The 22,776-nt window shown below is 43.8% G+C and overlaps 14 non-coding genes across 14 annotated transcripts; all 14 read right to left on the reverse strand.

Annotated features, from left to right (window-relative positions):
- Nucleotides 1-120: 120 nt before the first annotated feature.
- LOC141218580 (U2 spliceosomal RNA) lies at nt 121-311 on the reverse strand. The gene has a single exon (XR_012287276.1). It is a non-coding gene; the product is annotated as a U2 spliceosomal RNA (small nuclear RNA).
- A 1,119-nt stretch (nt 312-1,430) lies between these two features.
- On the reverse strand, nt 1,431-1,627 carry LOC141218353 (U2 spliceosomal RNA). The gene has a single exon (XR_012287103.1). It is a non-coding gene; the product is annotated as a U2 spliceosomal RNA (small nuclear RNA).
- Nucleotides 1,628-8,024: 6,397 nt separating this feature from the next.
- Nucleotides 8,025-8,215, reverse strand: LOC141218581 (U2 spliceosomal RNA). Its single transcript, XR_012287277.1, has one exon. It is a non-coding gene; the product is annotated as a U2 spliceosomal RNA (small nuclear RNA).
- Nucleotides 8,216-9,338: 1,123 nt separating this feature from the next.
- LOC141218582 (U2 spliceosomal RNA) lies at nt 9,339-9,529 on the reverse strand. The gene has a single exon (XR_012287278.1). It is a non-coding gene; the product is annotated as a U2 spliceosomal RNA (small nuclear RNA).
- Nucleotides 9,530-10,651: 1,122 nt separating this feature from the next.
- Nucleotides 10,652-10,842, reverse strand: LOC141218298 (U2 spliceosomal RNA). Its single transcript, XR_012287052.1, has one exon. It is a non-coding gene; the product is annotated as a U2 spliceosomal RNA (small nuclear RNA).
- Nucleotides 10,843-11,963: 1,121 nt separating this feature from the next.
- On the reverse strand, nt 11,964-12,154 carry LOC141218170 (U2 spliceosomal RNA). The gene has a single exon (XR_012286928.1). It is a non-coding gene; the product is annotated as a U2 spliceosomal RNA (small nuclear RNA).
- Nucleotides 12,155-13,273: 1,119 nt separating this feature from the next.
- LOC141218583 (U2 spliceosomal RNA) lies at nt 13,274-13,464 on the reverse strand. Its single transcript, XR_012287279.1, has one exon. It is a non-coding gene; the product is annotated as a U2 spliceosomal RNA (small nuclear RNA).
- A 1,121-nt stretch (nt 13,465-14,585) lies between these two features.
- Nucleotides 14,586-14,776, reverse strand: LOC141218584 (U2 spliceosomal RNA). Its single transcript, XR_012287280.1, has one exon. It is a non-coding gene; the product is annotated as a U2 spliceosomal RNA (small nuclear RNA).
- Nucleotides 14,777-15,900: 1,124 nt separating this feature from the next.
- Nucleotides 15,901-16,091, reverse strand: LOC141218585 (U2 spliceosomal RNA). Its single transcript, XR_012287281.1, has one exon. It is a non-coding gene; the product is annotated as a U2 spliceosomal RNA (small nuclear RNA).
- Nucleotides 16,092-17,209: 1,118 nt separating this feature from the next.
- On the reverse strand, nt 17,210-17,400 carry LOC141218586 (U2 spliceosomal RNA). Its single transcript, XR_012287282.1, has one exon. It is a non-coding gene; the product is annotated as a U2 spliceosomal RNA (small nuclear RNA).
- A 1,122-nt stretch (nt 17,401-18,522) lies between these two features.
- On the reverse strand, nt 18,523-18,713 carry LOC141217782 (U2 spliceosomal RNA). The gene has a single exon (XR_012286558.1). It is a non-coding gene; the product is annotated as a U2 spliceosomal RNA (small nuclear RNA).
- A 1,119-nt stretch (nt 18,714-19,832) lies between these two features.
- Nucleotides 19,833-20,023, reverse strand: LOC141218587 (U2 spliceosomal RNA). The gene has a single exon (XR_012287283.1). It is a non-coding gene; the product is annotated as a U2 spliceosomal RNA (small nuclear RNA).
- A 1,121-nt stretch (nt 20,024-21,144) lies between these two features.
- LOC141217900 (U2 spliceosomal RNA) lies at nt 21,145-21,335 on the reverse strand. The gene has a single exon (XR_012286670.1). It is a non-coding gene; the product is annotated as a U2 spliceosomal RNA (small nuclear RNA).
- A 1,119-nt stretch (nt 21,336-22,454) lies between these two features.
- LOC141218588 (U2 spliceosomal RNA) lies at nt 22,455-22,645 on the reverse strand. Its single transcript, XR_012287284.1, has one exon. It is a non-coding gene; the product is annotated as a U2 spliceosomal RNA (small nuclear RNA).
- Nucleotides 22,646-22,776: the final 131 nt, after the last annotated feature.

Raw genomic sequence — 22,776 nt, forward strand, 5'->3', positions numbered from 1 at the left:
AAAATCCAATGAGGAGAAGAAAAGCAAAGCCAAAGAGTCCATCCCAAAATCCGACAAACAAGCAAAATGAACAAAAAGCATTGAATTCAATTCTTTCTGATTTTAGAAACTGCATTAAAGAAGGGGTGCACCGGTCCTGGAGATACTGCAATACCAGGTCAATGCGTGGAGTGGACAGAGCAAGCTCTTTTTCCATCTCCCTGTTCTAAAAATCCATTTAATATATGGTCCCCAGATAGGGGACGTATCAGATATTAAACTGATAAGAACAGATACTACACTTGATCTTAGCCAAAAGGCCGAGAAGCGATAACCAGAATTGGTTTCCGACTACGGTGCCACCCAAGGATTCTGAAAAGTCCATTTGTGGAGATGGCCACCTGGACTCCCGTTAAGAAGACATGCTGTCAACCTCTAGATCCCTCACATGCCTGCACTTTTCGGCTTGCTGCTGCTGCAATCCACGCGTTTTAGATCTGCATAACTCCACCTCTTTTAGCACAGTACCCTCAACCCCCGGCTGTTCCCACCCGCCTCAACACCGTTGGAAGGGAGGAGAACCAATTAAGGCGGGGGGGGGGGGTGGAACGAGCAGCTGTCTACCCTTAGCAGGAGGGTTGCTGATTAATTACCTCTGCTGCTGCTGCTGCTGGCTGTCCAGCAGCAGACTGAAGGTGGCTGCTGCTGTGCGCAGGTATATAAAGGCTCAGAGCCTATTATGACACGCGCAGCCAGCGTTCCATTGCCACATTCCGTCTACTGCAGGCGGGATACCTGGATGGCTGAATGTCACTGAGAAGCTCACAGAGACCGCCATAAGCAACAGTTTAAAAGAATGCCACAGACTAATCAACCAAACTTTTTGGGTTGGTTTCTCTTTTATAGTCTGCAGGCATTAAATGAAAGAAGTCAGTGTTCCAGCAGAGGGAGACAACGTTTCAGAAAAGGCATTGTAGCAAACCAAAAAAGAAATTTTAAGCGCAGCAGAGTAACCAGCTCACATACCTGTTAGCTCAGGTGAGTTTAAAAGGCTGCTGTTGATAACAAGGGCATTTGCTAAATAGATGGTGTGTGTGCAACAATATACTGAAAGGTCAATTATATTGTGCAGCTTATCTCACCACCTGTAGTTATTTAGGTGAAAGCTCCAAAATGCTTGCCTAATATGTCTGTTTATCCAAAAGGAAGTATAGAGGGAGAGCTAGATAGATAGCATTGCATTACATTACATTACATGGCAATGCAATGCACAGTTGCTGAAGTTGAACCAAAATGAGCTTGTCATCTGGCTTCTGCAACTTTTAACATGAAAAATCCAATGAGGAGAAGAAAAGCAAAGCCAAAGAGTCCATCCCAAAATCCGACAAACAAGCAAAATGAACAAAAAGCATTGAATTCAATTCTTTCTGATTTTAGAAACTGCATTAAAGAAGGGGTGCACCGGTCCTGGAGATACTGCAATACCAGGTCAATGCGTGGAGTGGACAGAGCAAGCTCTTTTTCCATCTCCCTGTTCTAAAAATCCATTTAATATATGGTCCCCAGATAGGGGACGTATCAGATATTAAACTGATAAGAACAGATTTTTTTTTAATTTGGCTATCCCCCACATGGGGATAAAAACCGTTTATTTAAAATTTAACAAATTACAGAAATAAAACCATTACATCCACATTACACTTTCGGGACTTCAAAGAAAAATAAAAATTCCATCACAGCAAATTTTACAAGACTTCAAATATTCCATAGGTTAAAAAGCCATTTGCCTGCCAACGTTACATTCTTTTTCCTGTCCAATAAATAGTATATGTACATTTCACTTTTACAAAAGGCTAAAACATCATCTACTGGTAACATTTCATGTTTAAAAACAGCAATATTTCTAGCATTCCAGAGCGCTATCTTGGCACAATTCACTGTCTTCCACGCCATTATTTTTTGGTCCATTGTTGGGCATTCCAGAAGACCATATAACACTGATGCAAAATTAAAGTCCTTGAGGTCCACCATTTTCTCCAGCATGGGGATTAATCTTCTCCAGAACTCTTTAGCAAAAGCACAAGTCCATAAAAGATGCTTCACTGTCTCTTCTTCTTGACAACCTTCTCTTGGGCAGATGGCAGACCTCACAAAACCTCTTCTGTACTGGAATGCCCGGCAAGGAAGACAGTGGTGTGCGCAGCTCCAAGACATGTCTTTCTGTACATTAAAAAGATAAGGGGCGTTAATCATTTTCCATATGTGTACAGTTTTGTCATCATCATAACGTTCAATATCACACAACGTCACATCAGTACTAATTTGTTTGAGTAGTGTCTTGCTGTTACATAGATCCCCTGTCTGTTTCTTATTCAAATTAAAATCAAGAATAATTTTCTTTAAAATCTCATAATGTGCAGGTAGGTTAAAAGCATAAGGAGAGGATAAAACCGTTTCAAACCAACCAAACCTTCTCATGAGAAAACCAGTGTTAAAACGCATAAAATAGGAAAGGTAATTATCTTTAAAAAGGGTTTTAAAACAGAAACAGAAAAAATGTATTAAAAGAAACTTATCTAAAACAGGGAAATCTTTCCCACCTTTAACCTTTGGCTTTGTCACAATTTCTCTTTTGAGTTTCTCCATTTTTGAGCCCCAAAAAAAGGTAAAACATACTTTTGTAATTCGTTTCAACAAATTTGTAGGAGGGGGGAACACCAAACTAAGATATAACAGGATAGGTAATATCACCATTTTTACAATCAGAACTTTACCTTCCATTGACAGCTTTCTCATATTCCACATGCAGATTTTCTGATTAATTTTCTGTGCTGCCGCATCCCAGCTATTAAAACCATTATTAGATTCATTAAAAGAAACACCTAAAATAGTAATGGAATCTGTAACTGCAATTGGTACATCATGTAAACTCATCCCCCCGACATTTAAAATATTACATTTAGTAAGATTAATTTTAAAACCGGAAACTGTACAAAAAGACTGAATTTGGCTTATCGTTTTTTGTATTGAAGGTACATCACATCCAAACACTGCTACATCATCCATATAGCTTACAACTTTAACTTGTAGACCGTTCCCTCCGGGTAAGGGTACTCCACATATTTGCTTATCCCGGCGTATTGTACATAAAAGGGGTTCTATAGCACATATAAAAAGCAGGGGGGACAAAGGGCAACCCTGCTTCACCCCTGATTTTAAAACTACCTCTTTTGTTTTAAAACCATTAACTAAAATCTTACTCGTACAATCATTATAAAAAGCTTTAAGAGACAATAAAAACCCACCCGGAATGCCCATTTTTTCTAAAACTTTAAAAAGATAAAAATGAGACACGCGGTCAAAAGCTTTCTCAAAATCCACCGCTAGGATTGACATCTTTGTCTTTCTGGTTTTTACATCTTCAATACAATCTTTCACCAGGTTTAAATTGTCCCAGATACTACGCCCAGGTACCCCGCATACCTGATTTGCATGAATTACTTTATGTATCACCTTTTTCAACCGATTTGCACAGATCTTAGCCATAATTTTGTAATCACTATTTAAAAGAGTTATCGGCCTCCAGTTTTTAAGATCCGTTTTGTCACCTTTTTTGTATAGTAGTGATACCTCACCTTTCTTCCATGAGTTGAGTAAAACCTTATTATTAAAAACTTCGGAAAACAAATTAAACAAATCATCTTTTAAAATATCATAAAAACTTATATAAAACTCTATGGGGATACCATCAGGGCCCGGCACTTTACCATTTTTAAAACTCTTCATGGTTTCTAAAATCTCTTCCTCACATAGAGGTTGGGATAAAAAACTTTGGGCATCAGCATCTAGGGTGGACTTGATCTCCCCCAGGAAAGTGTGTATTAAATCATGGTCTATAGTTTTTACATTAAAAAGATCATTAAAATAGACATTTACCTTATCCAATATAACGTTGATATTATTATCTCCATCTATGTTATCAATTATTGTTTTCGCCTGTTTGTTTTTCTTAAAAAAATACCTGGAACAAGTCTCATCCTCTTCTACGTGTTTTACCTTTGAACGAAAAATCAGTTCTTTTCCTTTTTGTTCCAACCACTTTGAAATTTCTCCTTTAAGACTCAATATATCATTACCTACATCCAGACCATTGTCTTTGAATTTGTACAATGTCTGTAACCTGATATTAAGAAAATTATAGATCTCAAACTTTTCTTTAGCTTTTTGTATGCTTTTCTTTATAAAGAAATCTTTAATGCTTATTTTCATTCTATCCCACCAGGAGCTAAAAGAAATATTGGGGTTTTTCCTTTTTCTACAGTTTACATAAAACTCAATAAAATCCGATAAAATTTGTGGATCTTTTAAAAGGGACACATTCAATTTCCAAGATTTCTTACCACATTTCTTCTTTCCATTAATCCTCACTCTAAAAGATAAAACCTTGTGATCTGAGAGAATATTAGTTAAAACTTCACATTTCACTGGCAGTATTTTTTCTGAACCTAAAACAAAATCTATCCTGGAGCTACATGTAGAATTGCTCCAGGTGAAACCAGCGTCTATAGGGCTATCCTTGTTACATTCTTTATACACATCAGTTAATTTACAATCATTTATAATATTGCTTAACATTCCAGACGTTTTGTCATAATTTCTACTCACGGAACCGGAGCGTCGGCTTTCGCCTTTTAAAATACAATTAAAATCACCTGCCAGGATAAAAGGTTCAGAAATGTTAATAAATAAAGGTAAAATTTCCAGCATATCAGCCCTTTCATTTTTATCAGGTGACCCATAAAAATTTAAAAACTGCCATCTTGTCCCATCAATAAAAGCCTTAACTAAAAGAATACGACCCGGTAAAATATCTTGGATAAAATCAATAGACACATTTCCCTTAAAAAGTATAGCTACCCCGGCTGATCCGGTTGCATTTGATCCAGACCAGACCGATGGACCATGTTTCCACTCTTCCTTATATTTTTTGTAAGAAATCTTATGAGGGATATGACATTCTTGTAAAAAGAAAACAGAAGCTGTAAAACAGGTTAAAAAATGTAAAACAGTAGCTCTTCTGGTTTTGGATCCTATGCCTCTCACATTGAGGGAAACACCACTAATGTCAGCCATCATAACAAATGGTTAGGAAGAAACAAAAACTGGACTTTACCTATCCGATGGACGGATCAGACCACTTGGACTTTCACCAACGCCCTCTTCTGAATCCACCGTTATCAAAGAGTCTTCATCATCGGAGAAGGAACATTCACTTAAATTAAGACCCGACGCTACTGGGGTGTAGCTCGGAAGGATATTGTGAGAAAGGTTACACTGGGTCTCCATAGGCTGACCATTTAGGTCCTCGTCAGGTGGGTCTCCGAGAGGCTCCGCACTCCCCTGCTGACCCGCAGAGGGTCGTAACACAGGGGCAGGCTGCGCACATGGCGGAGCCTCAGAGTCCCCGGAGGCAGCCAGGTTCGGGGCCCCACCTGGGGCAGCAGAGCCCCGGGACCTCGGGATTCCAGAGTCTACACCCCCGTGAGGGGATGTATCCATCTCCTCCCTATTAGCCACCTCCACGGAACCATTCTTTTTCTTATTATGAGACCTCACCAAATGCCACGTACCGCCCTCGCTCTCGTGAGACCCAGTGGGAATTTTGGGCTCGGTGTCAGCCTTTTGGCGCTCTTTTTTGGCCTTACCGACCGCCCCTTTATGATCTTTCTCAGCCTTCCTTTTAGCCTCCTTATGGTCTTTCAGCCAGCTCCTGGGCTCCTGTGAGTTACCTGTCATTGACTCGGAGGGATTGTTACTAGTCGAAGCGCCCTTATCACCTCCCGAGGCTCCAGGTTGTTGTTCCTCCTCCTGAGGGGTGGTCTGATTGGCCCGTCCATTCCCGGATGTCTTGGACTTCTCCTTTTGTTTTTGTTCATCCTCTCTGAACCTGTGAGGGCAAGAAAAATAGAAATGACCAGGTGTCCGACAAAAAGAGCATTTTTTTTCATTTGGGCACTCCTTTGTGTCATGTTCAGTACTGGCACAATTTCTACAAGTGGCACCACAACTATCCTTAGAGTGCCCATAGAGACCACAATACCTACAGAAAAGTGGCATTCCTGAGAAAAAAAAATCCCCATTAGTTTGCCCTATTTTAAATCGAGCTGGAGGAAGTCTCACACCTCCAGGGAATTTAGGGTCTCTTTCACATTTTACTAAAAACTTCCATTTTGAGGTCCAGATGTTAAACTCATTCAACACTTTCCCAATCAATTTCACACTTTTAAAATAAACTGACAAAAAGGAAATAACATCTGGTGCTGTTATGAAGGGTGAGAAGATTTTCACAACCACCATCTTTACCTCATCCAGGACGTGCTCGATGATCTGAATCCCTTTTAGACCAGGGCTATTTTCTACCGACTTAACTCTGGACAAAACATCTTTGATAATACCTTCGCCAGTAAAGGTTACATCATAATCTCCACGTCGAGGATAATCCTGGATAGAAAGGATTTTGTTGGTTCTGACGTGGAGCAGTTTCTCAAGCACGTCCTGGACTACATATCCCAGATTCCGCATATCGGAACCACCAGCCGTAAAGCGGACCCTTATAGTGTTCTTAAGCCTCGCATATAGAGGCACGAGGTTGGGGTCAACCTCCATGGTATGGCGCAACAAAATGCAAATTGCAACCGCCTGCAATCTGCGCCTTCAGAGCTTTGAGATAAAGCACCTGAAGGCTGGGGGATCGCTGCCCGTTACCCTAGGACTAATCCCTCTCCCTAATAGCAGCAGGCAGGTGAAGCCCACCGAAGTGGACGATCCTGCCAGGCCAAGGAGAGGGGTACCTGAGTGCCCTTCAACTGAAACCTCCTGCTGTGAAGCACTTGGTCTCAGCCAAAAGGCCGAGAAGTGATAACCAGAATTGGTTTCCGACTACGGTGCCACCCAAGGATTCTGAAAAGTCCATTTGTGGAGATAGCCACCTGGACTCCCGTTAAGAAGACATGCTGTCAACCTCTAGATCCCTCACATGCCTGCACTTTTCGGCTTGCTGCTGCTGCAATCCACGCGTTTTAGAGCTGCATAACTCCACCTCTTTTAGCACAGTACCCTCAACCCCCGGCTGTTCCCACCCGCCTCAACACCGTTGGAAGGGAGGAGAACCAATTAAGGCGGGGGGGGGGGGGGGTGGAACGAGCAGCTGTCTACCCTTAGCAGGAGGGTTGCTGATTAATTACCTCTCCTGCTGCTGATGCTGCTGGCTGTCCAGCAGCAGACTGAAGGTGGCTGCTGCTGTGCGCAGGTATATAAAGGCTCAGAGCCTATTATGACACGCGCAGCCAGCGTTCCATTGCCACATTCCGTCTACTGCAGGCGGGATACCTGGATGGCTGAATGTCACTGAGAAGCTCACAGAGACCGCCATAAGCAACAGTTTAAAAGAATGCCACAGACTAATCAACCAAACTTTTTGGGTTGGTTTCTCTTTTATAGTCTGCAGGCATTAAATGAAAGAAGTCAGTGTTCCAGCAGAGGGAGACAACGTTTCAGAAAAGGCATTGTAGCAAACCAAAAAAGAAATTTTAAGCGCAGCAGAGTAACCAGCTCACATACCTGTTAGCTCAGGTGAGTTTAAAAGGCTGCTGTTGATAACAAGGGCATTTGCTAAATAGATGGTGTGTGTGCAACAATATACTGAAAGGTCAATTATATTGTGCAGCTTATCTCACCACCTGTAGTTATTTAGGTGAAAGCTCCAAAATGCTTGCCTAATATGTCTGTTTATCCAAAAGGAAGTATAGAGGGAGAGCTAGATAGATAGCATTGCATTACATTACATTACATGGCAATGCAATGCACAGTTGCTGAAGTTGAACCAAAATGAGCTTGTCATCTGGCTTCTGCAACTTTTAACATGAAAAATCCAATGAGGAGAAGAAAAGCAAAGCCAAAGAGTCCATCCCAAAATCCGACAAACAAGCAAAATGAACAAAAAGCATTGAATTCAATTCTTTCTGATTTTAGAAACTGCATTAAAGAAGGGGTGCACCGGTCCTGGAGATACTGCAATACCAGGTCAATGCGTGGAGTGGACAGAGCAAGCTCTTTTTCCATCTCCCTGTTCTAAAAATCCATTTAATATATGGTCCCCAGATAGGGGACGTATCAGATATTAAACTGATAAGAACAGATACTACACTTGATCTTAGCCAAAAGGCCGAGAAGCGATAACCAGAATTGGTTTCCGACTACGGTGCCACCCAAGGATTCTGAAAAGTCCATTTGTGGAGATGGCCACCTGGACTCCCGTTAAGAAGACATGCTGTCAACCTCTAGATCCCTCACATGCCTGCACTTTTCGGCTTGCTGCTGCTGCAATCCACGCGTTTTAGATCTGCATAACTCCACCTCTTTTAGCACAGTACCCTCAACCCCCGGCTGTTCCCACCCGCCTCAACACCGTTGGAAGGGAGGAGAACCAATTAAGGCGGGGGGGGGGGGGTGGAACGAGCAGCTGTCTACCCTTAGCAGGAGGGTTGCTGATTAATTACCTCTCCTGCTGCTGCTGCTGCTGGCTGTCCAGCAGCAGACTGAAGGTGGCTGCTGCTGTGCGCAGGTATATAAAGGCTCAGAGCCTATTATGACACGCGCAGCCAGCGTTCCATTGCCACATTCCGTCTACTGCAGGCGGGATACCTGGATGGCTGAATGTCACTGAGAAGCTCACAGAGACCGCCATAAGCAACAGTTTAAAAGAATGCCACAGACTAATCAACCAAACTTTTTGGGTTGGTTTCTCTTTTATAGTCTGCAGGCATTAAATGAAAGAAGTCAGTGTTCCAGCAGAGGGAGACAACGTTTCAGAAAAGGCATTGTAGCAAACCAAAAAAGAAATTTTAAGCGCAGCAGAGTAACCAGCTCACATACCTGTTAGCTCAGGTGAGTTTAAAAGGCTGCTGTTGATAACAAGGGCATTTGCTAAATAGATGGTGTGTGTGCAACAATATACTGAAAGGTCAATTATATTGTGCAGCTTATCTCACCACCTGTAGTTATTTAGGTGAAAGCTCCAAAATGCTTGCCTAATATGTCTGTTTATCCAAAAGGAAGTATAGAGGGAGAGCTAGATAGATAGCATTGCATTACATTACATTACATGGCAATGCAATGCACAGTTGCTGAAGTTGAACCAAAATGAGCTTGTCATCTGGCTTCGGCAACTTTTAACATGAAAAATCCAATGAGGAGAAGAAAAGCAAAGCCAAAGAGTCCATCCCAAAATCCGACAAACAAGCAAAATGAACAAAAAGCATTGAATTCAATTCTTTCTGATTTTAGAAACTGCATTAAAGAAGGGGTGCACCGGTCCTGGAGATACTGCAATACCAGGTCAATGCGTGGAGTGGACAGAGCAAGCTCTTTTTCCATCTCCCTGTTCTAAAAATCCATTTAATATATGGTCCCCAGATAGGGGACGTATCAGATATTAAACTGATAAGAACAGATACTACACTTGATCTTAGCCAAAAGGCCGAGAAGCGATAACCAGAATTGGTTTCCGACTACGGTGCCACCCAAGGATTCTGAAAAGTCCATTTGTGGAGATGGCCACCTGGACTCCCGTTAAGAAGACATGCTGTCAACCTCTAGATCCCTCACATGCCTGCACTTTTCGGCTTGCTGCTGCTGCAATCCACGCGTTTTAGATCTGCATAACTCCACCTCTTTTAGCACAGTACCCTCAACCCCCGGCTGTTCCCACCCGCCTCAACACCGTTGGAAGGGAGGAGAACCAATTAAGGCGGAGGGGGGGGGTGGATCGAGCAGCTGTCTACCCTTAGCAGGAGGGTTGCTGATTAATTACCTCTCCTGCTGCTGCTGCTGCTGGCTGTCCAGCAGCAGACTGAAGGTGGCTGCTGCTGTGCGCAGGTATATAAAGGCTCAGAGCCTATTATGACACGCGCAGCCAGCGTTCCATTGCCACATTCCGTCTACTGCAGGCGGGATACCTGGATGGCTGAATGTCACTGAGAAGCTCACAGAGACCGCCATAAGCAACAGTTTAAAAGAATGCCACAGACTAATCAACCAAACTTTTTGGGTTGGTTTCTCTTTTATAGTCTGCAGGCATTAAATGAAAGAAGTCAGTGTTCCAGCAGAGGGAGACAACGTTTCAGAAAAGGCATTGTAGCAAACCAAAAAAGAAATTTTAAGCGCAGCAGAGTAACCAGCTCACATACCTGTTAGCTCAGGTGAGTTTAAAAGGCTGCTGTTGATAACAAGGGCATTTGCTAAATAGATGGTGTGTGTGCAACAATATACTGAAAGGTCAATTATATTGTGCAGCTTATCTCACCACCTGTAGTTATTTAGGTGAAAGCTCCAAAATGCTTGCCTACTATGTCTGTTTATCCAAAAGGAAGTATAGAGGGAGAGCTAGATAGATAGCATTGCATTACATTACATTACATGGCAATGCAATGCACAGTTGCTGAAGTTGAACCAAAATGAGCTTGTCATCTGGCTTCTGCAACTTTTAACATGAAAAATCCAATGAGGAGAAAAAAAGCAAAGCCAAAGAGTCCATCCCAAAATCCGACAAACAAGCCAAATGAACAAAAAGCATTGAATTCAATTCTTTCTGATTTTAGAAACTGCATTAAAGAAGGGGTGCACCGGTCCTGGAGATACTGCAATACCAGGTCAATGCGTGGAGTGGACAGAGCAAGCTCTTTTTCCATCTCCCTGTTCTAAAAATCCATTTAATATATGGTCCCCAGATAGGGGACGTATCAGATATTAAACTGATAAGAACAGATACTACACTTGATCTTAGCCAAAAGGCCGAGTAGCGATAACCAGAATTGGTTTCCGACTACGGTGCCACCCAAGGATTCTGAAAAGTCCATTTGTGGAGATGGCCACCTGGACTCCCGTTAAGAAGACATGCTGTCAACCTCTAGATCCCTCACATGCCTGCACTTTTCGGCTTGCTGCTGCTGCAATCCACGCGTTTTAGATCTGCATAACTCCACCTCTTTTAGCACAGTACCCTCAACCCCCGGCTGTTCCCACCCGCCTCAACACCGTTGGAAGGGAGGAGAACCAATTAAGGCGGGTGGGGGGGTGGAACGAGCAGCTGTCTACCCTTAGCAGGAGGGTTGCTGATTAATTACCTCTCCTGCTGCTGCTGCTGCTGGCTGTCCAGCAGCAGACTGAAGGTGGCTGCTGCTGTGCGCAGGTATATAAAGGCTCAGAGCCTATTATGACAGGCGCAGCCAGCGTTCCATTGCCACATTCCGTCTACTGCAGGCGGGATACCTGGATGGCTGAATGTCACTGAGAAGCTCACAGAGACCGCCATAAGCAACAGTTTAAAAGAATGCCACAGACTAATCAACCGAACTTTTTGGGTTGGTTTCTCTTTTATAGTCTGCAGGCATTAAATGAAAGAAGTCAGTGTTCCAGCAGAGGGAGACAACGTTTCAGAAAAGGCATTGTAGCAAACCAAAAAAGAAATTTTAAGCGCAGCAGAGTAACCAGCTCACATACCTGTTAGCTCAGGTGAGTTTAAAAGGCTGCTGTTGATAACAAGGGCATTTGCTAAATAGATGGTGTGTGTGCAACAATATACTGAAAGGTCAATTTTATTGTGCAGCTTATCTCACCACCTGTAGTTATTTAGGTGAAAGCTCCAAAATGCTTGCCTAATATGTCTGTTTATCCAAAAGGAAGTATAGAGGGAGAGCTAGATAGATAGCATTGCATTACATTACATTACATGGCAATGCAATGCACAGTTGCTGAAGTTGAACCAAAATGAGCTTGTCATCTGGCTTCTGCAACTTTTAACATGAAAAATCCAATGAGGAGAAGAAAAGCAAAGCCAAAGAGTCCATCCCAAAATCCGACAAACAAGCAAAATGAACAAAAAGCATTGAATTCAATTCTTTCTGATTTTAGAAACTGCATTAAAGAAGGGGTGCACCGGTCCTGGAGATACTGCAATACCAGGTCAATGCGTGGAGTGGACAGAGCAAGCTCTTTTTCCATCTCCCTGTTCTTAAAATCCATTTAATATATGGTCCCCAGATAGGGGACGTATCAGATATTAAACTGATAAGAACAGATACTACACTTGATCTTAGCCAAAAGGCCGAGAAGCGATAACCAGAATTGGTTTCCGACTACGGTGCCACCCAAGGATTCTGAAAAGTCCATTTGTGGAGATGGCCACCTGGACTCCCGTTAAGAAGACATGCTGTCAACCTCTAGATCCCTCACATGCCTGCACTTTTCGGCTTGCTGCTGCTGCAATCCACACGTTTTAGATCTGCATAACTCCACCTCTTTTAGCACAGTACCCTCAACCCCCGGCTGTTCCCACCCGCCTCAACACCGTTGGAAGGGAGGAGAACCAATTAAGGCGGTGGGGGGGGGTGGAACGAGCAGCTGTCTACCCTTAGCAGGAGGGTTGCTGATTAATTACCTCTCCTGCTGCTGCTGCTGGCTGTCCAGCAGCAGACTGAAGGTGGCTGCTGCTGTGCGCAGGTATATAAAGGCTCAGAGCCTATTATGACACGCGCAGCCAGCGTTCCATTGCCACATTCCGTCTACTGCAGGCGGGATACCTGGATGGCTGAATGTCACTGAGAAGCTCACAGAGACCGCCATAAGCAACAGTTTAAAAGAATGCCACAGACTAATCAACCAAACTTTTTGGGTTGGTTTCTCTTTTATAGTCTGCAGGCATTAAATGAAAGAAGTCAGTGTTCCAGCAGAGGGAGACAACGTTTCAGAAAAGGCATTGTAGCAAACCAAAAAAGAAATTTTAAGCGCAGCAGAGTAACCAGCTCACATACCTGTTAGCTCAGGTGAGTTTAAAAGGCTGCTGTTGATAACAAGGGCATTTGCTAAATAGATGGTGTGTGTGCAACAATATACTGAAAGGTCAATTATATTGTGCAGCTTATCTCACCACCTGTAGTTATTTAGGTGAAAGCTCCAAAATGCTTGCCTAATATGTCTGTTTATCCAAAAGGAAGTATAGAGGGAGAGCTAGATAGATAGCATTGCATTATATTACATTACATGGCAATGCAATGCACAGTTGCTGAAGTTGAACCAAAATGAGCTTGTCATCTGGCTTCGGCAACTTTTAACATGAAAAATCCAATGAGGAGAAGAAAAGCAAAGCCAAAGAGTCCATCCCAAAATCCGACAAACAAGCAAAATGAACAAAAAGCATTGAATTCAATTCTTTCTGATTTTAGAAACTGCATTAAAGAAGGGGTGCACCGGTCCTGGAGATACTGCAATACCAGGTCAATGCGTGGAGTGGACAGAGCAAGCTCTTTTTCCATCTCCCTGTTCTAAAAATCCATTTAATATATGGTCCCCAGATAGGGGACGTATCAGATATTAAACTGATAAGAACAGATACTACACTTGATCTTAGCCAAAAGGCCGAGAAGCGATAACCAGAATTGGTTTCCGACTACGGTGCCACCCAAGGATTCTGAAAAGTCCATTTGTGGAGATGGCCACCTGGACTCCCGTTAAGAAGACATGCTGTCAACCTCTAGATCCCTCACATGCCTGCACTTTTCGGCTTGCTGCTGCTGCAATCCACGCGTTTTAGATCTGCATAACTCCACCTCTTTTAGCACAGTACCCTCAACCCCCGGCTGTTCCCACCCGCCTCAACACCGTTGGAAGGGAGGAGAACCAATTAAGGCGGGGGGGGGGGTGGATCGAGCAGCTGTCTACCCTTAGCAGGAGGGTTGCTGATTAATTACCTCTCCTGCTGCTGCTGCTGCTGGCTGTCCAGCAGCAGACTGAAGGTGGCTGCTGCTGTGCGCAGGTATATAAAGGCTCAGAGCCTATTATGACACGCGCAGCCAGCGTTCCATTGCCACATTCCGTCTACTGCAGGCGGGATACCTGGATGGCTGAATGTCACTGAGAAGCTCACAGAGACCGCCATAAGCAACAGTTTAAAAGAATGCCACAGACTAATCAACCAAACTTTTTGGGTTGGTTTCTCTTTTATAGTCTGCAGGCATTAAATGAAAGAAGTCAGTGTTCCAGCAGAGGGAGACAACGTTTCAGAAAAGGCATTGTAGCAAACCAAAAAAGAAATTTTAAGCGCAGCAGAGTAACCAGCTCACATACCTGTTAGCTCAGGTGAGTTTAAAAGGCTGCTGTTGATAACAAGGGCATTTGCTAAATAGATGGTGTGTGTGCAACAATATACTGAAAGGTCAATTATATTGTGCAGCTTATCTCACCACCTGTAGTTATTTAGGTGAAAGCTCCAAAATGCTTGCCTAATATGTCTGTTTATCCAATAGGAAGTATAGAGGGAGAGCTAGATAGATAGCATTGCATTACATTACATTACATGGCAATGCAATGCACAGTTGCTGAAGTTGAACCAAAATGAGCTTGTCATCTGGCTTCTGCAACTTTTAACATGAAAAATCCAATGAGGAGAAGAAAAGCAAAGCCAAAGAGTCCATCCCAAAATCCGACAAACAAGCAAAATGAACAAAAAGCATTGAATTCAATTCTTTCTGATTTTAGAAACTGCATTAAAGAAGGGGTGCACCGGTCCTGGAGATACTGCAATACCAGGTCAATGCGTGGAGTGGACAGAGCAAGCTCTTTTTCCATCTCCCTGTTCTAAAAATCCATTTAATATATGGTCCCCAGATAGGGGACGTATCAGATATTAAACTGATAAGAACAGATACTACACTTGATCTTAGCCAAAAGGCCGAGAAGCGATAACCAGAATTGGTTTCCGACTACGGTGCCACCCAAGGATTCTGAAAAGTCCATTTGTGGAGATGGCCACCTGGACTCCCGTTAAGAAGACATGCTGTCAACCTCTAGATCCCTCACATGCCTGCACTTTTCGGCTTGCTGCTGCTGCAATCCACGCGTTTTAGATCTGCATAACTCCACCTCTTTTAGCACAGTACCCACAACCCCCGGCTGTTCCCACCCGCCTCAACACCGTGGGAAGGGAGGAGAACCAATTAAGGCGGGGAGGGGGGGGGTGGAACGAGCAGCTGTCTACCCTTAGCAGGAGGGTTGCTGATTAATTACCTCTCCTGCTGCTGCTGCTGCTGGCTGTCCAGCAGCAGACTGAAGGTGGCTGCTGCTGTGCGCAGGTATATAAAGGCTCAGAGCCTATTATGACACGCGCAGCCAGCGTTCCATTGCCACATTCCGTCTACTGCAGGCGGGATACCTGGATGGCTGAATGTCACTGAGAAGCTCACAGAGACCGCCATAAGCAACAGTTTAAAAGAATGCCACAGACTAATCAACCAAACTTTTTGGGTTGGTTTCTCTTTTATAGTCTGCAGGCATTAAATGAAAGAAGTCAGTGTTCCAGCAGAGGGAGACAACGTTTCAGAAAAGGCATTGTAGCAAACCAAAAAAGAAATTTTAAGCGCAGCAGAGTAACCAGCTCACATACCTGTTAGCTCAGGTGAGTTTAAAAGGCTGCTGTTGATAACAAGGGCATTTGCTAAATAGATGGTGTGTGTGCAACAATATACTGAAAGGTCAATTATATTGTGCAGCTTATCTCACCACCTGTAGTTATTTAGGTGAAAGCTCCAAAATGCTTGCCTAATATGTCTGTTTATCCAATAGGAAGTATAGAGGGAGAGCTAGATAGATAGCATTGCATTACATTACATTACATGGCAATGCAATGCACAGTTGCTGAAGTTGAACCAAAATGAGCTTGTCATCTGGCTTCTGCAACTTTTAACATGAAAAATCCAATGAGGAGAAGAAAAGCAAAGCCAAAGAGTCCATCCCAAAATCCGACAAACAAGCAAAATGAACAAAAAGCATTGAATTCAATTCTTTCTGATTTTAGAAACTGCATTAAAGAAGGGGTGCACCGGTCCTGGAGATACTGCAATACCAGGTCAATGCGTGGAGTGGACAGAGCAAGCTCTTTTTCCATCTCCCTGTTCTAAAAATCCATTTAATATATGGTCCCCAGATAGGGGACGTATCAGATATTAAACTGATAAGAACAGATACTACACTTGATCTTAGCCAAAAGGCCGAGAAGCGATAACCAGAATTGGTTTCCGACTACGGTGCCACCCAAGGATTCTGAAAAGTCCATTTGTGGAGATGGCCACCTGGACTACCGTTAAGAAGACATGCTGTCAACCTCTAGATCCCTCACATGCCTGCACTTTTCGGCTTGCTGCTGCTGCAATCCACGCGTTTAGATCTGCATAACTCCACCTCTTTTAGCACAGTACCCTCAACCCCCGGCTGTTCCCACCCACCTCAACACCGTTGGAAGGGAGGAGAACCAATTAAGGCGGGGGGGGGGTGGAACGAGCAGCTGTCTACCCTTAGCAGGAGGGTTGCTGATTAATTACCTCTCCTGCTGCTGCTGCTGCTGGCTGTCCAGCAGCAGACTGAAGGTGGCTGCTGCTGTGCGCAGGTATATAAAGGCTCAGAGCCTATTATGACACGCGCAGCCAGCGTTCCATTGCCACATTCCGTCTACTGCAGGCGGGATACCTGGATGGCTGAATGTCACTGAGAAGCTCACAGAGACCGCCATAAGCAACAGTTTAAAAGAATGCCACAGACTAATCAACCAAACTTTTTGGGTTGGTTTCTCTTTTATAGTCTGCAGGCATTAAATGAAAGAAGTCAGTGTTCAGCAGAGGGAGACAACGTTTCAGAAAAGGCATTGTAGCAAACCAAAAAAGAAATTTTAAGCGCAGCAGAGTAACCAGCTCACATACCTGTTAGCTCAGGTGAGTTTAAAAGGCTGCTGTTGATAACAAGGGCATTTGCTAAATAGATGGTGTGTGTGCAACAATATACTGAAAGGTCAATTATATTGTGCAGCTTATCTCACCACCTGTAGTTATTTAGGTGAAAGCTCCAAAATGCTTGCCTAATATGTCTGTTTATCCAAAAGGAAGTATAGAGGGAGAGCTAGATAGATAGCATTGCATTACATTACATTACATGGCAATGCAATGCACAGTTGCTGAAGTTGAACCAAAATGAGCTTGTCATCTGGCTTCTGCAACTTTTAACATGAAAAATCCAATGAGGAGAAGAAAAGCAAAGCCAAAGAGTCCATCCCAAAATCCGACAAACAAGCAAAATGAACAAAAAGCATTGAATTCAATTCTTTCTGATTTTAGAAACTGCATTAAAGAAGGGGTGCACCGGTCCTGGAGATACTGCAATACCAGGTCAATGCGTGGAGTGGACAGAGCAAGCTCTTTTTCCATCTCCCTGTTCTAAAAATCCATTTAATATATGGTCCCCAGATAGGGGACGTATCAGATATTAAACTGATAAGAACAGATACTACACTTGATCTTAGCCAAAAGGCCGAGAAGCGATAACCAGAATTGGTTTCCGACTACGGTGCCACCCAAGGATTCTGAAAAGTCCATTTGTGGAGATGGCCACCTGGACTCCCGTTAAGAAGACATGCTGTCAACCTCTAGATCCCTCACATGCCTGCACTTTTCGGCTTGCTGCTGCTGCAATCCACGCGTTTTAGATCTGCATAACTCCACCTCTTTTAGCACAGTACCCTCAACCCCCGGCTGTTCCCACCCGCCTCAACACCGTTGGAAGGGAGGAGAACCAATTAAGGCGGTGGGGGGGGGTGGAACGAGCAGCTGTCTACCCTTAGCAGGAGGGTTGCTGATTAATTACCTCTCCTGCTGCTGCTGCTGCTGGCTGTCCAGCAGCAGACTGAAGGTGGCTGCTGCTGTGCGCAGGTATATAAAGGCTCAGAGCCTATTATGACACGCGCAGCCAGCGTTCCATTGCCACATTCCGTCTACTGCAGGCGGGATACCTGGATGGCTGAATGTCACTGAGAAGCTCACAGAGACCGCCATAAGCAACAGTTTAAAAGAATGCCACAGACTAATCAACCAAACTTTTTGGGTTGGTTTCTCTTTTATAGTCTGCAGGCATTAAATGAAAGAAGTCAGTGTTCCAGCAGAGGGAGACAACGTTTCAGAAAAGGCATTGTAGCAAACCAAAAAAGAAATTTTAAGCGCAGCAGAGTAACCAGCTCACATACCTGTTAGCTCAGGTGAGTTTAAAAGGCTGCTGTTGATAACAAGGGCATTTGCTAAATAGATGGTGTGTGTGCAACAATATACTGAAAGGTCAATTATATTGTGCAGCTTATCTCACCACCTGTAGTTATTTAGGTGAAAGCTCCAAAATGCTTGCCTAATATGTCTGTTTATCCAAAAGGAAGTATAGAGGGAGAGCTAGATAGATAGCATTGCATTACATTACATTACATGGCAATGCAATGCACAGTTGCTGAAGTTGAACCAAAATGAGCTTGTCATCTGGCTTCTGCAACTTTTAGCATGAAAAATCCAATGAGGAGAAGAAAAGCAAAGCCAAAGAGTCCATCCCAAAATCCGACAAACAAGCAAAATGAACAAAAAGCATTGAATTCAATTCTTTCTGATTTTAGAAACTGCATTAAAGAAGGGGTGCACCGGTCCTGGAGATACTGCAATACCAGGTCAATGCGTGGAGTGGACAGAGCAAGCTCTTTTTCCATCTCCCTGTTCCAAAAATCCATTTAATATATGGTCCCCAGATAGGGGACGTATCAGATATTAAACTGATAAGAACAGATACTACACTTGATCTTAGCCAAAAGGCCGAGAAGCGATAACCAGAATTGGTTTCCGACTACGGTGCCACCCAAGGATTCTGAAAAGTCCATTTGTGGAGATGGCCACCTGGACTCCCGTTAAGAAGACATGCTGTCAACCTCTAGATCCCTCACATGCCTGCACTTTTCGGCTTGCTGCTGCTGCAATCCACGCGTTTTAGATCTGCATAACTCCACCTCTTTTAGCACAGTACCCTCAACCCCCGGCTGTTCCCACCCGCCTCAACACCGTTGGAAGGGAGGAGAACCAATTAAGGCGGGGGGGGGTGGAAAGAGCAGCTGTCTACCCTTAGCAGGAGGGTTGCTGATTAATTACCTCTCCTGCTGCTGCTGCTGCTGGCTGTCCAGCAGCAGACTGAAGGTGGCTGCTGCTGTGCGCAGGTATATAAAGGCTCAGAGCCTATTATGACACGCGCAGCCAGCGTTCCATTGCCACATTCCGTCTACTGCAGGCGGGATACCTGGATGGCTGAATGTCACTGAGAAGCTCACAGAGACCGCCATAAGCAACAGTTTAAAAGAATGCCACAGACTAATCAACCAAACTTTTTGGGTTGGTTTCTCTTTTATAGTCTGCAGGCATTAAATGAAAGAAGTCAGTGTTCCAGCAGAGGGAGACAACGTTTCAGAAAAGGCATTGTAGCAAACCAAAAAAGAAATTTTAAGCGCAGCAGAGTAACCAGCTCACATACCTGTTAGCTCAGGTGAGTTTAAAAGGCTGCTGTTGATAACAAGGGCATTTGCTAAATAGATGGTGTGTGTGCAACAATATACTGAAAGGTCAATTATATTGTGCAGCTTATCTCACCACCTGTAGTTATTTAGGTGAAAGCTCCAAAATGCTTGCCTAATATGTCTGTTTATCCAAAAGGAAGTATAGAGGGAGAGCTAGATAGATAGCATTGCATTACATTACATTACATGGCAATGCAATGCACAGTTGCTGAAGTTGAACCAAAATGAGCTTGTCATCTGGCTTCTGCAACTTTTAACATGAAAAATCCAATGAGGAGAAGAAAAGCAAAGCCAAAGAGTCCATCCCAAAATCCGACAAACAAGCAAAATGAACAAAAAGCATTGAATTCAATTCTTTCTGATTTTAGAAACTGCATTAAAGAAGGGGTGCACCGGTCCTGGAGATACTGCAATACCAGGTCAATGCGTGGAGTGGACAGAGCAAGCTCTTTTTCCATCTCCCTGTTCTAAAAATCCATTTAATATATGGTCCCCAGATAGGGGACGTATCAGATATTAAACTGATAAGAACAGATACTACACTTGATCTTAGCCAAAAGGCCGAGAAGCGATAACCAGAATTGGTTTCCGACTACGGTGCCACCCAAGGATTCTGAAAAGTCCATTTGTGGAGATGGCCACCTGGACTCCCGTTAAGAAGACATGCTGTCAACCTCTAGATCCCTCACATGCCTGCACTTTTCGGCTTGCTGCTGCTGCAATCCACGCGTTTTAGATCTGCATAACTTCACCTCTTTTAGCACAGTACCCTCAACCCCCGGCTGTTCCCACCCGCCTCAACACCGTTGGAAGGGAGGAGAACCAATTAAGGCGGGGGGGGGGGTGGAACGAGCAGCTGTCTACCCTTAGCAGGAGGGTTGCTGATTAATTACCTCTCCTGCTGCTGCTGCTGCTGGCTGTCCAGCAGCAGACTGAAGGTGGCTGCTGCTGTGCGCAGGTATATAAAGGCTCAGAGCCTATTATGACACGCGCAGCCAGCGTTCCATTGCCACATTCCGTCTACTGCAGGCGGGATACCTGGATGGCTGAATGTCACTGAGAAGCTCACAGAGACCGCCATAAGCAACAGTTTAAAAGAATGCCACAGACTAATCAACCAAACTTTTTGGGTTGGTTTCTCTTTTATAGTCTGCAGGCATTAAATGAAAGAAGTCAGTGTTCCAGCAGAGGGAGACAACGTTTCAGAAAAGGCATTGTAGCAAACCAAAAAAGAAATTTTAAGCGCAGCAGAGTAACCAGCTCACATACCTGTTAGCTCAGGTGAGTTTAAAAGGCTGCTGTTGATAACAAGGGCATTTGCTAAATAGATGGTGTGTGTGCAACAATATACTGAAAGGTCAATTATATTGTGCAGCTTATCTCACCACCTGTAGTTATTTAGGTGAAAGCTCCAAAATGCTTGCCTAATATGTCTGTTTATCCAAAAGGAAGTATAGAGGGAGAGCTAGATAGATAGCATTGCATTACATTACATTACATGGCAATGCAATGCACAGTTGCTGAAGTTGAACCAAAATGAGCTTGTCATCTGGCTTCTGCAACTTTTAGCATGAAAAATCCAATGAGGAGAAGAAAAGCAAAGCCAAAGAGTCCATCCCAAAATCCGACAAACAAGCAAAATGAACAAAAAGCATTGAATTCAATTCTTTCTGATTTTAGAAACTGCATTAAAGAAGGGGTGCACCGGTCCTGGAGATACTGCAATACCAGGTCAATGCGTGGAGTGGACAGAGCAAGCTCTTTTTCCATCTCCCTGTTCCAAAAATCCATTTAATATATGGTCCCCAGATAGGGGACGTATCAGATATTAAACTGATAAGAACAGATACTACACTTGATCTTAGCCAAAAGGCCGAGAAGCGATAACCAGAATTGGTTTCCGACTACGGTGCCACCCAAGGATTCTGAAAAGTCCATTTGTGGAGATGGCCACCTGGACTCCCGTTAAGAAGACATGCTGTCAACCTCTAGATCCCTCACATGCCTGCACTTTTCGGCTTGCTGCTGCTGCAATCCACGCGTTTTAGATCTGCATAACTCCACCTCTTTTAGCACAGTACCCTCAACCCCCGGCTGTTCCCACCCGCCTCAACACCGTTGGAAGGGAGGAGAACCAATTAAGGCGGGGGGGGGTGGAAAGAGCAGCTGTCTACCCTTAGCAGGAGGGTTGCTGATTAATTACCTCTCCTGCTGCTGCTGCTGCTGGCTGTCCAGCAGCAGACTGAAGGTGGCTGCTGCTGTGCGCAGGTATATAAAGGCTCAGAGCCTATTATGACACGCGCAGCCAGCGTTCCATTGCCACATTCCGTCTACTGCAGGCGGGATACCTGGATGGCTGAATGTCACTGAGAAGCTCACAGAGACCGCCATAAGCAACAGTTTAAAAGAATGCCACAGACTAATCAACCAAACTTTTTGGGTTGGTTTCTCTTTTATAGTCTGCAGGCATTAAATGAAAGAAGTCAGTGTTCCAGCAGAGGGAGACAACGTTTCAGAAAAGGCATTGTAGCAAACCAAAAAAGAAATTTTAAGCGCAGCAGAGTAACCAGCTCACATACCTGTTAGCTCAGGTGAGTTTAAAAGGCTGCTGTTGATAACAAGGGCATTTGCTAAATAGATGGTGTGTGTGCAACAATATACTGAAAGGTCAATTATATTGTGCAGCTTATCTCACCACCTGTAGTTATTTAGGTGAAAGCTCCAAAATGCTTGCCTAATATGTCTGTTTATCCAAAAGGAAGTATAGAGGGAGAGCTAGATAGATAGCATTGCATTACATTACATTACATGGCAATGCAATGCACAGTTGCTGAAGTTGAACCAAAATGAGCTTGTCATCTGGCTTCTGCAACTTTTAACATGAAAAATCCAATGAGGAGAAGAAAAGCAAAGCCAAAGAGTCCATCCCAAAATCCGACAAACAAGCAAAATGAACAAAAAGCATTGAATTCAATTCTTTCTGATTTTAGAAACTGCATTAAAGAAGGGGTGCACCGGTCCTGGAGATACTGCAATACCAGGTCAATGCGTGGAGTGGACAGAGCAAGCTCTTTTTCCATCTCCCTGTTCTAAAAATCCATTTAATATATGGTCCCCAGATAGGGGACGTATCAGATATTAAACTGATAAGAACAGATACTACACTTGATCTTAGCCAAAAGGCCGAGAAGCGATAACCAGAATTGGTTTCCGACTACGGTGCCACCCAAGGATTCTGAAAAGTCCATTTGTGGAGATGGCCACCTGGACTCCCGTTAAGAAGACATGCTGTCAACCTCTAGATCCCTCACATGCCTGCACTTTTC

This window comes from Phyllobates terribilis, unplaced genomic scaffold (genome assembly GCF_046119375.1).
Source record: "Phyllobates terribilis strain yellow unplaced genomic scaffold, ASM4611937v1 Scaffold_249__1_contigs__length_2872098, whole genome shotgun sequence".
NCBI lineage: Eukaryota > Metazoa > Chordata > Amphibia > Anura > Dendrobatidae > Phyllobates > Phyllobates terribilis.